Below are 14933 nucleotides of genomic sequence, written 5' to 3' on the forward strand. Positions count from 1 at the left end.
TTGGCTCATACTAGTATGCTTTTCCTGAACCTTCTTTTCCTTTTGGTAAAAAAATTAATATAGTTTTTATTTTTCTGAATTGTATTTCTGAAATTCTTATGAAACTTTGTCTAAAAACCATTTTATCAATTCAGCATATTAATGAAAAAAACTCTAATTTCTCCGCTTGCCAAAACAATTTATTATTTGTGTGTTCCTTCCCCTCCAGAATCATTAAATACTTTTCGATGCTTTGGTAATCAAGTGACCTACCTGATTGTCATAAATTGTCTGTTATTTCCCCAGACACTTCTGGGAATATTCCCAGGGTTTGTTTTTATATGTGATATTTAGATATGATTGTCAGTTTGAATATTATGTTCTATAGTCACACAGTTTAATTGAATACAGTTTTGACTGATAATTTCAGTTTCAAACTTTTGTATCAAAAAGTAACAATTTAACTTTCATCCCATTCACATAATTTCTCCAATTTACAAAGAAAATATAGATGGTGACTATGATTTTTAAAATTCAAAGTTGCAATTCTCTTTGAGGTGAAGGATGATAACAGCCTCCTGCAGTAGGATGCAGCCCAGCCTCTCTCTATGTAAATGGAGTTAGGGATCTAACCTGGTGGTCTCTGTCATGTTTCATAGTGGGGAGACTTGTGAGTGTGAGGATCATTTAATTTTGTTGAGGGCTCATGTTAATTTTTTAGTTTTGCCCTTCATTCTTGCTATTTTATTCAAAGACTTTTTTCTCTATGATTCTTTATTTTGAAATGTAAGATAAAATGGAAAATGGATATTAGAGGTTTTTAAAATTTTTAAATGTGAAAATAATTACAGAGATAATATAAGCAGACATTAATTAATCAACTCTAAGTACTATATTATTACTGAAATAAACCCTATGAAAGGGTTACTTTTTTTTTTTTACTATATTATAGATGATATGATGTAGGTATAAAATTAAATTTGTTATATTAATAGATTATGGAGATAGTACATTGAGGAGTCCTAATCTGAACTCAGAAAATCTAATGACAGAACTCATTTATTACCCATTAGCATGAACTTCTTTAGTCTATACTACAAAGAGATATATGACAGAAATAAAAATTTGATTCACATGTCATTGAACACTTAGTTGTTTTCATATCTTGGATACCATGAATAATACTACAGTAAAAATAGGAGTGCAGATATCTCACATGACATGGTAATATTGTCACAGGATCCTTAGGGTGTTGCTTTTCCAGCTGAAAGCTTCTGGGGCCAGTGACACCTTTGTCTGAGTTTCAGTCCACTGACTCAGCCTGGCACTGCCAGCCTGGAACCCAATGCTGCCAAGGGCAAGCCAGCTACAAAGAGGTCAGGGGTTGTGTGTGCAAGTGAGTGCAGGGTGTTGCTTCTGCTGTGGCAGGGTGGGCAGTTCTACATTCTGGCACAAGCACTGACTCTGTACAAGACTGTGACTGAGTCTGATGCACCACAAGTGGCTTCCACTGTGGGTGCCCTTGTCTGGATGAGGAGAATATAGTGGTGCCTGGAAGCTTGCAGATACCAGAAACCACAGAGCATCAAAGAGGATATCACAGCCCTGGCTTGGGGAGTCCCTGTGTCTGGGCTCTCCCAAAGGCCACAGCTCTTCTCTCCTTTTTGTCACCCACAACGTGGCTAGTGTTTGTATTATAGCTCTTTTAGTCCAGTGATTTGGTATGTCCCAAGTTCTTGTCCCACATCCAGGAAGAATGAGGTTCATGGACAACTGGAGGGTGAGCAAGGCAGAGAGGTGCCTTATTGAGCAACAGTACAACTCTCAGGAGATCTTAAGGGGGTAGCTCCTTTCAGCAGGCAGGTTTTCCTGAGGAGTACAGCTCTCAACAGAGAGGATGCTCAGAGTGGGTAGCTCCTATCTGCTGGCAGTTCATCCCAATGAATGTGCAGCCCTCAGAGGAGAGGAGACCTGGAGTAGTTAGCTTACTATCTATAAGCAAGTCATCCCAGGTCTGTGCAGCCATCAGCTGAGAGGGGACTCAGAGTAGGTTGATCCTATCCACAGGCCATTAGTCCTGATGCCTTCCCGAGTCTTGCTGAGTCCTGTGTTTTTATGGGATGAGAAGGAAGGAAGTGCATGTTGATTGGTTCATGGGTAGCCATGGATGGTTCTGGAAAAAGCACCGTAAGTTCTCACTCCTGTTGGGGAACTCCACCCAGAACTGATAGCCTGGCCCTCAGGCTTCAGGCCATCCCTGGCTTGAAGGTAGGGCTTCACCAGGAACTCACTCCTTTCCACCCAGGAGCCTGTCTGCCATCTGCTGCCATCTGTATGTCATCCATGACACCCAGGTTGTTCATGCTGAGGAGTGCCTGAAGGCCCTTGCTTAGCTCACCTCAGCCCATTCACCTCAGCCTCCCTCCCATGTTCTCTGGCACCCAAAGTCCAAAGGAGGCTGAGGCAGCATGGGGCTGGAGTGTCAGCATGGCACTGAGTGCACACACAGCTGTCCTGGTCATGACAATGCCTGGGTTCCACAATTTTGCTCTGAAATCCAAGCAGACCCCTGCAGTGTGGGGAGGCCAAGCAGCAGGAGGAAGCACTTCTGAGCTTGTCGGGGCAGGAAGGCCTCCTGGGTCTGAGTGGGTGGCTGCAGCTGCACCTGCAAGGGCAGGATTCCTGCCCCGGCCCCAGCTCAGAAGGGGGCAGGGCAACTGTTTGTTCCTGGCTCCTATGGGCTTCATGGAGTGCACAGCCCCTGTCATGTCTCCACAGCTGCAGCCAGTGTTTTCTCAATGGCCACTCCAGACTGGCTGCTGCTGACATCAATATCATTTTCTTTAAGTATATGCCCAATAGAGGGATTGCTAGGTCATATGATAGTTCTATTTTTCATTTCTTTAGAAATCTCCATACTGTTTCCTATAATGATATCTGCAACATGAGAACTGCAATAATAAAACTTTACTGTATTTAGAATTTACACTAAATGAGCAGACTTTTAATAAGCTGCTCTTGCCACACATGAATAACTATGTGATATGATGAATATATTAATTCGCTTCACTATAATAATCTTTTCACTATCTATATGTATCCCATGATATCACAGTTTCTACTTTAGATATGCAGTAAATTTGTTTTAAAAAAGAAAATCATGTCAGTGCCATCTTTTATGAAGAAACCTTATAAATTAAAATAAAATTAACATGTGTTCCTACCTTTCTTTATCCATAAAGTGCCATCCTAGCACTTTGACAGCATAGTATATTTCCTGGCATCAAAATCAATAGAATAGCTTATACTAACTTTGAAGTAACTCTCCAGAGTCCTGAGAGTCTAGGGATGGGTGCACATGATTGGTGCTATTGAGTCTTAAGCAGACTGTCATAGCACCAAGTGTGTGCTCTCATTTCTCAATAGCACCAAGCAGGTACACTCATTTCTACATCTTTGCTGATGGTAGAGTCCACTTGCTTCCCCTCAAAATCATGTTATCTTTTTAAACTATAGCTATCTTTCTTTAGTTTGAGGAAATGAACAGATAGCCAAAATGGCTTGGTACTATCAGTTAAACCTTGTTGCTAAGAGCTCTACTTACAGGTAGGCCTTGGTGTTCTTTGAATATAAACATTTTCACTGAACACTAATTCAGAGAAGGCAACTCTGTGACCATGAAAGATTAAGAAAAAAATGAAACCATTCTGTAATGATGCCTGAACTCAGAAAAGCAAGAACACTGTTCAAAAAAACAAGCAAAAAAAAAAAAAAGAAAGAAAAAAATCTCATCCTGGCTAACATGAGTGACTGCAGTGACTGCAGCTCTTTTACCTATTATAGCCATAGCTTAGTTTCATTCTACCAACTACTTAGATAAGAGTAACCGGATGCCAATTTATAAAATTATTCCCTTATCCTGACAGCATCAAATCAAAATCAAAGGGCTGCTTCCTTGAACCCTTCCTTAAATAATGTAACATAAGCTTAAATCCTATATGTACGTTCAAAGATCTTTTCAATGATACCCCCAGACTTTCTATGTTGCGCATTCTTCCTCATTATCATGAGTCAATATGTTCAACTGTAATCAATTACAAATATGTTACTAGCGAACTTTGATTTGTGAATGTTGATTAACTTCTAGTGTATGCTTGTAACTATGCTATTTTACCTACAGCAGTGTCTAGAATATTTGTTTCCTAGAATCTAGACTCTCTATAAGGATATACAGCCTTCCAAAAAAACCAAACATATTGAGACATACCCATATATTAAGTCAGTGCACACACACACCCTTTTTAATAATTTTCAGCCTCATTTAAACTCTACCTTTTTCCCCATTTAGCTAAAGCCTTCCATGATATATTAATAAGATTCCAATTAAGTCAAATTCTAATACACATATCTACCTTGTTTTATAGTTCCACTTATCTCCTACCAGAGAATCTTTTCTAAGTCCCATAGTCTCATATTTAATCATGATGCCTGTAGATGAACCAAACTAAAAACCACATATTTTGGTGGTCTTTGGTAATTGCAATACACATTGACAAAGAAAATAGTAGAATTTGTCATTGACTAAAACCTTGCCTATTGTCTATCAACAGAAAGAATAGTTCTGCTGAAACCATACACTGTTTTCCTAAATTCACTTTTTGATCCTGTTTGTTACATGAATATTCTTAAATACATTCAGGTCTCAGTAGTATTTCAGAATGCATAGTTCAGTTGCTGATGCAATATGCTTTCAAGTTAGATAGTTTTAAATCTTATTTGACAATTTAGTAGCTGTATGACTCTAGGTAAGTCCTTAAATTTCTCAACAAGTAATAATACAACTTAACTCATGGGATAATTATAAAGATTAAATAAGAATAATATACATTTAAAATGTAGTATAATTAATTTAACAGAAATTCTGAAATCCAAAATATATAAAATATAAAAATTTGGCAAAACTCATTTAAACACAAAGGGTGCCTTGGAAAAACATAAAGTTTTTCATAGTCTGTCTTTATTTATACTAGTTTGTGTAAATGTTCATGTATTTTACTAAAAGCTATCAATAGATTTGATTACAGGATACCACCCCTGGCCCTGCCAGGAATTTTATGTAATACAGAATTTACATGGCATTGTCTTACTATATTCTCCAAATTTGTGAATTCTGAAACCCATCTGGTACCTATTATTTGCCTTCTATTGTTCTCTTCAATAAAAGAGGACAAAAAAGGGTAAATGAAGCAACAGAATAAGTTCAGCTCAAGCACAAAGTCGGGAAAGTAAGTTTCTACAATTCCCATGAAATCATCCTTCCCAACCAGTGATGACAAGATATAGAAGGGGAAAGACCATGTGGATATTGAACTACAAGATTTAAAACTGACATGAACAGGAAGCTGAGGCAGGAGAATTGCCTGAACCCAGGAGGCAGAGGTTGCGGTGAGCTGAGATTACACCATTGCACTCCAGACTGGGTAATAAGAGCGAAACTCTGTCTCAAAAAAAAACTGACATGAAATTTATAATTTACAATATTAATATTTGAATGATCATTTGAAAGACAGAGGTCTCACTGACAGATATCTTTTTAAAGGTATGTCTATACTGTGTAATTTAACCTCATCACCATTGACTCAACCAAAATGCATATCTGATGCAAAGCAAGCAATAATAATTTGTATTCATAAAATTATTTAACATTAGGACTGGTACCATTATTGATCCATTACTAGCAAAAGTTGTGAATTGAGATTGAGGCGGTATATAAAGCAGAGATGAGAGAAAAATAATACTGCACTAATGTATGAGAAATGAATGAAATACTTTTTATTTTCCCTGAAAGATTTCTGGTTCTTAGATCCAGTTTCTTTTCCTGCCTTGGGTTCCATGGCATCTCTATCCAGATAACAAATACTATCTTTATATAAATAAATTTGACAAGACATCTAAACTTGTAACTAAAGTCTTCAGTAGAGATAAACCAAAATAAATTTGCTATATATGAGGGCCATCAATTATGTTGTCCAGGAAATTTACAAAGAAAAAACAGTTAATCAGTGTAAGGTCGTTGGAGATTTTCCTCTCTGGGTATTCTTACAAAGTTAAAGAAGTCACCTGTACTGGAATAGTTAGAGCTTTATTTCACTACAGGTGACTTCTGTAACTTTGTAAGAATACCCAGAGAGGAAAATCTCCAACGACCTTACACTGATTAACTGTTTGTTATCTGGATAGATAATAACTTTTGCTGGCATACACAAGTTTTGGCTATTGAAACTTGTGTATGCTTTGCAAAGTTCTTGTGCTGTGTTTTTCAGCTCCATCAAGTCATTTATATTCTTCTCTAAGCTGTTTATTCTATGTAACATCTCATTTAACCTTTTTTTCTAGGTTCTTAGTTTCTTTGCATTGGGTTAGCACATGTTCTTTTAGCTCTGAGAAGTTTGTTATTACCCGCCTTCTGAAGCCTGTTTCTGTCAATTCATCAGATTCATTCTCCATCCATCTTTGATCCCTAGCTGGTGAGGAGTTGTGATCCCTTGGAGGAGGAAGGGCGTTTTTGGTGTTTTCATCCTTTTTGCACTGGTTTCTTCCCATCTTAGTGGTTTTATCTACATGTGGTCTTTGTAGTTGGTGACTTTCGGATGGGGTCTCTGAGTAGACGTCCTTTGTGTTGATGTTGAAGCTATTTCTTTCTGTTTCTTAGTTTTCCTTCTAACAGTCAAGCCCATCTGCTGCAGGACTGCTGGAGGTCCACTCCAGACCCCTTTTGCCTGAGGATCACCCCCAGGGGCTGCAGAACAGTAAGGAGCTCCTGGTTTCTTCTTCTGTTGTCTTCATCCCAGAAGGGTACCTGACAGATGTCAGCCTGAGCTCTCCTTTATGAGGTGTCTCTTTGGGTACAGTGGGGTCAGGGAGCTGCTTGAGGAGACAGTCTATCCCTTATAGGATCTCAAGTGCTGTTCTGGAAGCTCTGTTGTTCTATGCAGAGCAGCTGGGCAGGTACCTTTAAGTCTGCTGCAGTGGAAGTTATAACCACCTACCTTCCCAGGTGCTCTGACCTAGAAAGGATGGCTTTATTTATAAGTTCCTGACGTGCTGCTGCCTTTTTTCAGAGATGCCATGTCCTGCACAGAGTAGTCTAGTCACAGTCTGCCAGCAGAGGTGTTGCTGAGCTGCCGCAGGCTCTGCCCAGCTGCTGTGTGAACTGCCTTGGTAGTGGTGCACTGCCTGAGTAGTGGGGGACACCCTTCCTCCCACTGAGCTGGACAGTCCAAGGTCCAGCTGCACTTGCTGTGAAACTCTCAATCCAGAGCATTTCAGATTGTTTGTTTTGTGGGGGTGGTACCCACCAAGCCAGATGGCCTGGCTCCCTGTCTCAGGCCCCTCCCTTTCAGTTGAATGGGTGGCACTCTCTCCCAGGTGTTCCAGGTGCCAGTTGAAATGGCGGCCCAGATTTGTGTGAGTTTCTGTGTGCCAACCCATGGCACTAGCTGTGCTGAAATCTCATGGTGCTTTTCGGCCTGGGAATCTGTTGGTCTGTGAGCAGTGAAAACTTGTTTAGGAATGTGGTGAGCACTCACCCCTCTGTGTTGTTCTTGCTAGGAACTGCATTCCAGAGGTGTTCCTATTCGGCCATCTTGGATCCTCTCCACATCTTTATTTTTATAAGTGAATGCCAACCATTTTTCAAAGTCTTATTATATTGCCTCTCAGAATGTCTGAGAAACTTATGTACTCTTCGTTACCAGAAATTGGCATTGTTGGATTTTGAAATGTTACCCTTTCTAAAGGTTTCAAACTGTTAGTTTATTTTCATTTTATGTTGTATTACTTGATGACTAATTATGTTAAAAATATAATTGCTTATTGGAAATATTTGTATATATTCTTTATTGTAGCATCAGTTCAAGCATTTTTCTCTTTCTATTGGTATTTGTAAGCCTTCTATTGTCATTACACAAGTTCAACGATATAAATTTTAGCATAGGAATCAAATTGAGCAGAAATTTTCTGGGAAGTTAAAAATGCTTTATGAGCTTCTCTTAGATCTTCATCTTTACTCTTAATTAAATGTGCTGCAAGAAGGCTTAAATTTTTATAATAAAATGGAAATAAATTTCTGAGTATTCTAGAAGATTATTTGAACTTAAGATGCTGTGAGATACATTGGTAATTATAATAAAATGGAAATAAACTACAGAGTATTCCAGACGATTATTTGAACTTAAGAAGCTGTGGTATACATTGGCAATTATAGACAATGCAGACTTTCCCCATAGAACTTTGGCCATCATTTTACTTAGAGGTATGCCTAAAAAGTGGAGACTTTAAATTATAAAAGTGTGAACAGCTTAATTGCAGCTCATTTTTGGAATAATGTTGGAAATCTTATTACTATAACATTTAATATCTAGAGCCACTGGTATATGAGATTTAATATATTTATACATAGTAGATTGTCATTTCTATACACAGAAGTATTCACTGTTCCTGCATGATCCATAGTTCAGAAATTAGAAAACACACCTATCATTTTTAATGAAAGCTAAAATAGATAATGTATCACAATGTTTATAATGGGCATAATGATTTTATTTTTGAGTTGGTTTATTGGTTTGTTGATTATATAGCAATACTATTCACAGATGTTTTCTCAACTGTTTAGTGAAGAACATATTTATTGCAATATGCAAATGGCATCTTGAAAAATTATAGTCACCTACTTAATATTTTTTACTTGTTAATGACTGTATAAATCATGTAGTATACAAGCCTTAATGGAAAAAAAAAGATTTGGTTTAGGAGAAAAAAACACTCATGAGCTTGTTTTTATTTGACATTACCCATTATAACACATATTTTCCATTGAAGAATTGTCAAAATATATAGTGTTCTGATTTCAAGCTATCCTCCTATTTCATAAGCAGTTTTATTCTAAGAACAAAAGTGATACAAATAGAATAAAAGTGGCAAGAGTTTGCAACTTGATGAATTAATTGTGCTTAATTTGCCCATTTTAATGCTAACTGCAGGACTGATATTTTTATTTTTTTAAATAAGCAATTTGAAAACAGAATTCTTACCTAAACTCAAGGCTGATAGTGTTAATAGAGTAAGAGCAGATAAAAAATTCAAAGGGCAAAAAATCTTTTCTTCTTCAAAGCTTCTGCACAGCAAAGGAAATAATTTAAACAATGAAAAAGTAATCTACAGAGTGTAAGAAAGTATTTGCAAACCATGTATCTGATAAGGGATTAATATCCTAAATATGTGAGGAACTCAAACAACTCAATAGAAGAAAACAAATCAATTAAAAAAGGGACAAAGGATCTGAATATGTTTATACAAAAAAAGACACACACACAGAGTCAACAGTTATATAAAAAGGTGCTCAACATCACTAATCACCAGAGAAACACAAATTAAACCTATGTGAGATATCTCCTCACACCTGGTAGCTTGATTAATATTAAAGAGATAAGAAGCTGGGTGCAGTGGCTCATGCCTATAATCCCAGCACTTTGAGAGACTGAGGAGGAGGGTGAATCACCTGAAGTCAAAAGTTCAAGACCAGCGTGGTTAACATGGTGAAACTCTGCCTCTACTAAAAAATATAAAAATTAGCCAGGCATGGTGTCATGTGCCTGAAATCCCAGCTACTTGGGAGGCTGAGGCAGGAGAATCGCTTGAATCTGGAAGTTGGAGGTTGCAGTGAGCCGAGATTGGACCATTGCACTCCAGCCTGGGCGACACAGCAAGACTCCATCTCAAAAAAAAAAAGGAAATCATTATACTGGTGGTATGAAAGTATATTGTGCTGCTACTATGGAAAACAGTAGGTAGTTTCATCAAAAATAGGACTACCATGTACCCTAACAATCCCACCACTGTGTATATATCCAAAGGAATTGAAATTAGGATTCTGAAGATATATCTGCACAGCCATGTTTATAGCAGCATTATTTGCAATTTCCAAGACATGAAAGCAACCTAAATGTCCATCAATGGGTGAGCAGTTAAAGAAAACTTGGTATAGACATACAGTGGAATATTATTCAGCCTATATAAGAAGGATATTCTGCCATTTGCAAAAACATGATCAACATGGAGGACATTATGGTAAGTGAAATAATCCAGAAACAGGACAAACGCTAACACTTATATGAGGAATGTAAAATAGTCAACTTCATAGAATTGGAGTGTGTATTGGGAGCTATAAGGGTTTGTGGAAAGGGAGAGATATGGAGGTTTTAGTCAAGAAGTTCAAAGTTTCTAGAGATCTACTTTGCTGCATAGTGTCTATAGTTAACAATACTGTATTGAATACTTAAAATTTTGCTAAGAGGTTAAATCTTATGTTGTTCTACTATCACACACACTTACAAAAATGAGAAAAATAAAGATGGTAGCAGGTAACTTTGGGAGGTGATGAATGTATTTATGTCAGAGAATGTAGTGATGGTTTAATGGCTATATGTTTATCTCCAAACTCATTCAGTTGTATACATTAAACATGTATAGGGTGGGGGTGGGGGCTCACACCTGTAACCCCAACATTTTGGAAGGCCAAGGCAAGTGGATCATCTGAGGTCAGGCATTTAAGACCAGCCTGGCCAATATGGTGAAAGCCTGTCTTTAATAAAAATACAAAAAATGGCCAGAAGCACTGGCTCACGCCTGTAATCCCAGCACTTTGGGAGGCTGAGGCAGGCAGATCATGAGGTCAGGATATCAAGACCATCCTGGCCATGGTGAAACCCCATCTCTACTAAAATACACAAAATTAGCCGGGTGTGGTGGTGCACACCTATAGTCCCAGCTACTAAGGAGGCTGAGGCAGGGGAGTTGCTTGAATCTGGAAGACAGAGGTTGCAGTGAGCCGAGATTGTTCCACTGCACTCCAGCCTGGCGAAAGAGCAAGACTCTGTCTCAAAAAAAAAAAAAAATACAAAAAATTAGCTGGGCATGGTGGAGGGCACCTATAATCCCAACTACTTGGGAGGCTGGGGCAGGAGAGTGCTTGAACTGGGGAGACAGAAGTTGCAGTGAGCCTAAATTGCACCATTGGACTTCAGGCTGGGCAGCATGAGTGAAACTGTCTCAAAAAAATAAATGAATAAAAAGTAAATATGGATAGCTTTTTGTATGTAAATAATGCTTTTATAAAACAGCTTAAATAAAAAAATGTTATGTTCATACACAATGGAATTTACTCAGCAATAACAAGAAGAAACTAGTTATATACACTACAATATGGACAAACGTCAACATCATATTACATACATACTGTAGAATTATATTCTCTTGAAGTTCTACGAAAGGCAAAACTGTAGTCATAAGCATATCATTAATCACTGGCACTTGGGAAAGAAAAGGACTCATTATAAAAGGATATAAGAGAATTTGGGGGTTAAAGATTTGTTCTAAAACTGTCTGCATTAGGATGTTAATGGTGACTGCACAACTATGTGAATTTATCACAGCTTATTAAACTGTGTAATTCAAAGGATGACTTTTAATTCTATAAAATATGCTTTAATAAAGCTGTGAATAAAATTTTAAAAAATTGAAGAAGCACCAATTACATCTGTATATAAATCATTATTTTGAAAAGTAATTTATCTTCAGACTTTCATCATCTCACATTGGGGTTATTATAATAATTCCTAACCAGTGTGCAGTCTAAAGTTTTTTCAATCTGTTTTACATGATACATGTCAGATTAATATTAAAATATGGCTACGGCCGTTGAGATTTTTCTGCTAAATGATGCTCCCATTGTTCCTCATTTCTGGAATACTATACCTTTTGTTCCCACTTTTTTTGGTTTTATTTATTTATTTATTTATTTATTTTTATTACACTTTAAGTTCTGGGATACATGTGCAGAACATGCAGATTTGTTACATAGGTAAATATGTGCCATGGTGGTTTGCTACACCCATCAACCATCACCTACATTAGGTATTTCTCCTAATGCTGTCCCTCCCCTATCCCCCAACCCCCTGACAGGCCCCAGTGTGTGATGTTTCCCTCCCTGTGTCCATGTGTTCTCATTATTCAACTCCCACTTGTGAGTAAGGACATGTGGTGTTTTGTTCTCTGTTTTTCTGTTAGTTTGCTGAGAATGATGGTTTCCAGCATCATCAGTGTCCCTGCAAAGGACATGAACTCATCCTTTTTATGGCTGCATAGTATTCCATGGTATATATGTGCCACATTTTCTTTATCCAGTCTATCATCGATGGGCATTTGGGTTGGTTCCAAGTCTTTCCTATTGTGAATAGTGAGGCAGTAAACATACATGTGCATGTGTCTTTATAGTAGAATGATTTATAATCCTTTGAGTATATACCCAGTAAAGAGATTGCTGGATCATATGTTATTTCTAGTTCTAGATTCTTGAGGAATCACCACACTGTCTTCCACCATGTTTGAACAAACTTACACTCCCACCAGCAGTGTAAAAATGTTCCTATTTCTCCACATCCTCTCCAGAATCAGTTGTTTCCTGACTTTTTAATGATTACCATTCTCACTGGTGTGAGATGGTATCGCATTGTGGTTTTGATTAGCATGTCTCTAGTGACCAGTGATGATGAACTTTTTTTCATATGTTTGTTGACTGCATAAATGTTTTCTTTTGAGAAGTGTCTGTTCACATCCTTTGCCCATTTTTTGATGGGGTTGTTTTTTTCTTGTAAGTTTGTTTAGGTTCCTTATAGATTCCGGATATCATCCACTTGTCAGATGGATAGATTGCAAAAATTTTCTCCCATTCTGTAGGTTGCATATTAACACTGATAATAGTTTATTTTCCTGTGCAGAAGCTCTTTAGTTTAATTAGATCCCATTTGTCAATGTTGGCTTTTGTTGCCATTGCTTTTGGTATTTTAGTCATGAATGTATGGCCTAGGTTTTCTTCTAGGGTTTTTATCATTTTAGGCCTTACATTGAAGTCTTTAATACATCTTGAGTTAATTTTTGTGTAAGGTGTAAGGAAAAGGTCCAGTTTCAGTTTTCTGCATATGCATAGTCAGTTTTGTCACCACCATTTATTAAATAGGGAATCCTTATCAATTGTTTGTTTTTGTCAGGTTAGTCAAAGATCAGATGGTTGCTGATGTGTGGCATTATTTCTGAGGTTTCTTTTCTGTTTCATTGGTCTATATGTCTGCTTTGGTGCCAGTACCATGCTGTTTTGGTTACTCTAGCCTTGTAGTATAGTTTGAAGTCAGGTAATGTGATGCCTCCAACTTTGTTCTTTTTGCTTAGGATTGTCTTGGCTATACAGGCTCTTTTTTAGTTTCACACAAAGTTTAAAGAACTTTTTTCTAATTTTGTAAAGAAAGTCAATGATAGCTTGATGGGGATAGCACTGAATCTATAAATTACTTTGGGCAGTATAGCCATTTTCATGATATTGATTCTTCCTGTTCATGAGCATGAAATGTTTTTCCATTTGCTTATGTTGTCTCTTATTTCCTCGAGCAATGTTTTGTAGTTCTTAAAGAGGTCCTTCACATGTCTTGTAAGTTGTATTCCTAGGTATTTTATTGTCTTTGTAGCAATTGTGAATGGGACTTCACTCATGATTTGTCTTTCTGTTTGTCTATTATTGGTTTATAAGGATGCTTGCGATTTTCACACATTGGTTTTGTATCTGAGACTTTGCTGAAGTTGCTTGTCAGCTTGAGATTTTGGGCTGAGACTATGGGGCTTTCTAAATATACAATCATGTCATCTGCAAACAGAGACAATTTGACTTCCTCTCTTCCTGTTTGAATACACTTTATTTCTTTCTCTTGCCTGATTGCCCTGGCCAAAACTTCTGATATTATGTTGAACAAGAGTGGTGGGAGATAGCATTCTTGTCAAGACAATTTTGTAAGTGATGATACAAGCCATTTCGTTTATCCCTAAAGAAGTGATGGTCCTGGGAATTTAACCATGTCAATGAAATTTTTTTTACATTATTAACTAGAGAAAAATGGGTACCCTTTACAAATTGTTTAAGATTAGGAAACAAAAAGAAGTTAGAAGATCCAAACCAGAATTGTAAGGTGGATGTCTAATGATTTCCTATCAAACCTATTACAAATTTGTCCTTGTTTGATGGTTTGATGTGAGTAATGAGCAGGAGCAGAAGCAGAAGCATTGTCATGATGGGGAAGGACTCTCTAGTGAAGCTTTTCTGGGTGTGTTTTTGATAAAGCTTTGGCTAGTTTTCTCAAAACACTCTCATAATAAGCAGATATTATTGTTCTTAGGACCACCAGAAAATCAGTAAGCAAAATGAGATTTTGAGTACTCCTAAAAAACTCTTGCTATTATCTTTGCTCTTGACTTGATCTCATTTGTTTTGAGTGGACCACCTTTAACTTTTCTTACCCATGATGGGTGCTTACATTGTGTTTTGTCTTCAGGATCACACTGGTAAAGCCATGCTTCATCTCCTGTTACAGGTATTTGAAGAAATACTTAAAATCTGGATTTCATTTTTTTAACATTTCCATTTAAAGCTCTGCTCTTGTTTGTAGCCAGTCTAGGTACAATGATTTGGCAAGCTTGCTCAAGTTTAATTTTTCAGTCAGAATTGTTAAGCAGAACCATTTGAGATATCTAGGGTGTTAGCTATTGTTTCTGCTGTTAGTGATTGGTTCTCTTCAATTAGGGCAGAACCAGATTAATTTTTTCCTCACAAATTGATGTGAATGGTCTATCACTGTGGGCTTCATGTTAAACATTATCTCATCAGTTCTTAAAATGACTAATTAATTATTAAAATGCTGGTTTCTTTGGCATATTGTCCCTATAAAGTTTATATGAAGCACCAATAATTTCACCATTCTTCCACCCAGGCTTCCTCATAAATTTGATTTTTGTTCTTGCTTCAGTTTTAGCAGAATTCGTGTTTTTCTGATAGGGGATCTTCATACTTATTC

This window comes from Callithrix jacchus, chromosome 12 (genome assembly GCF_049354715.1).
Source record: "Callithrix jacchus isolate 240 chromosome 12, calJac240_pri, whole genome shotgun sequence".
NCBI classification, from domain to species: domain Eukaryota; kingdom Metazoa; phylum Chordata; class Mammalia; order Primates; family Cebidae; genus Callithrix; species Callithrix jacchus.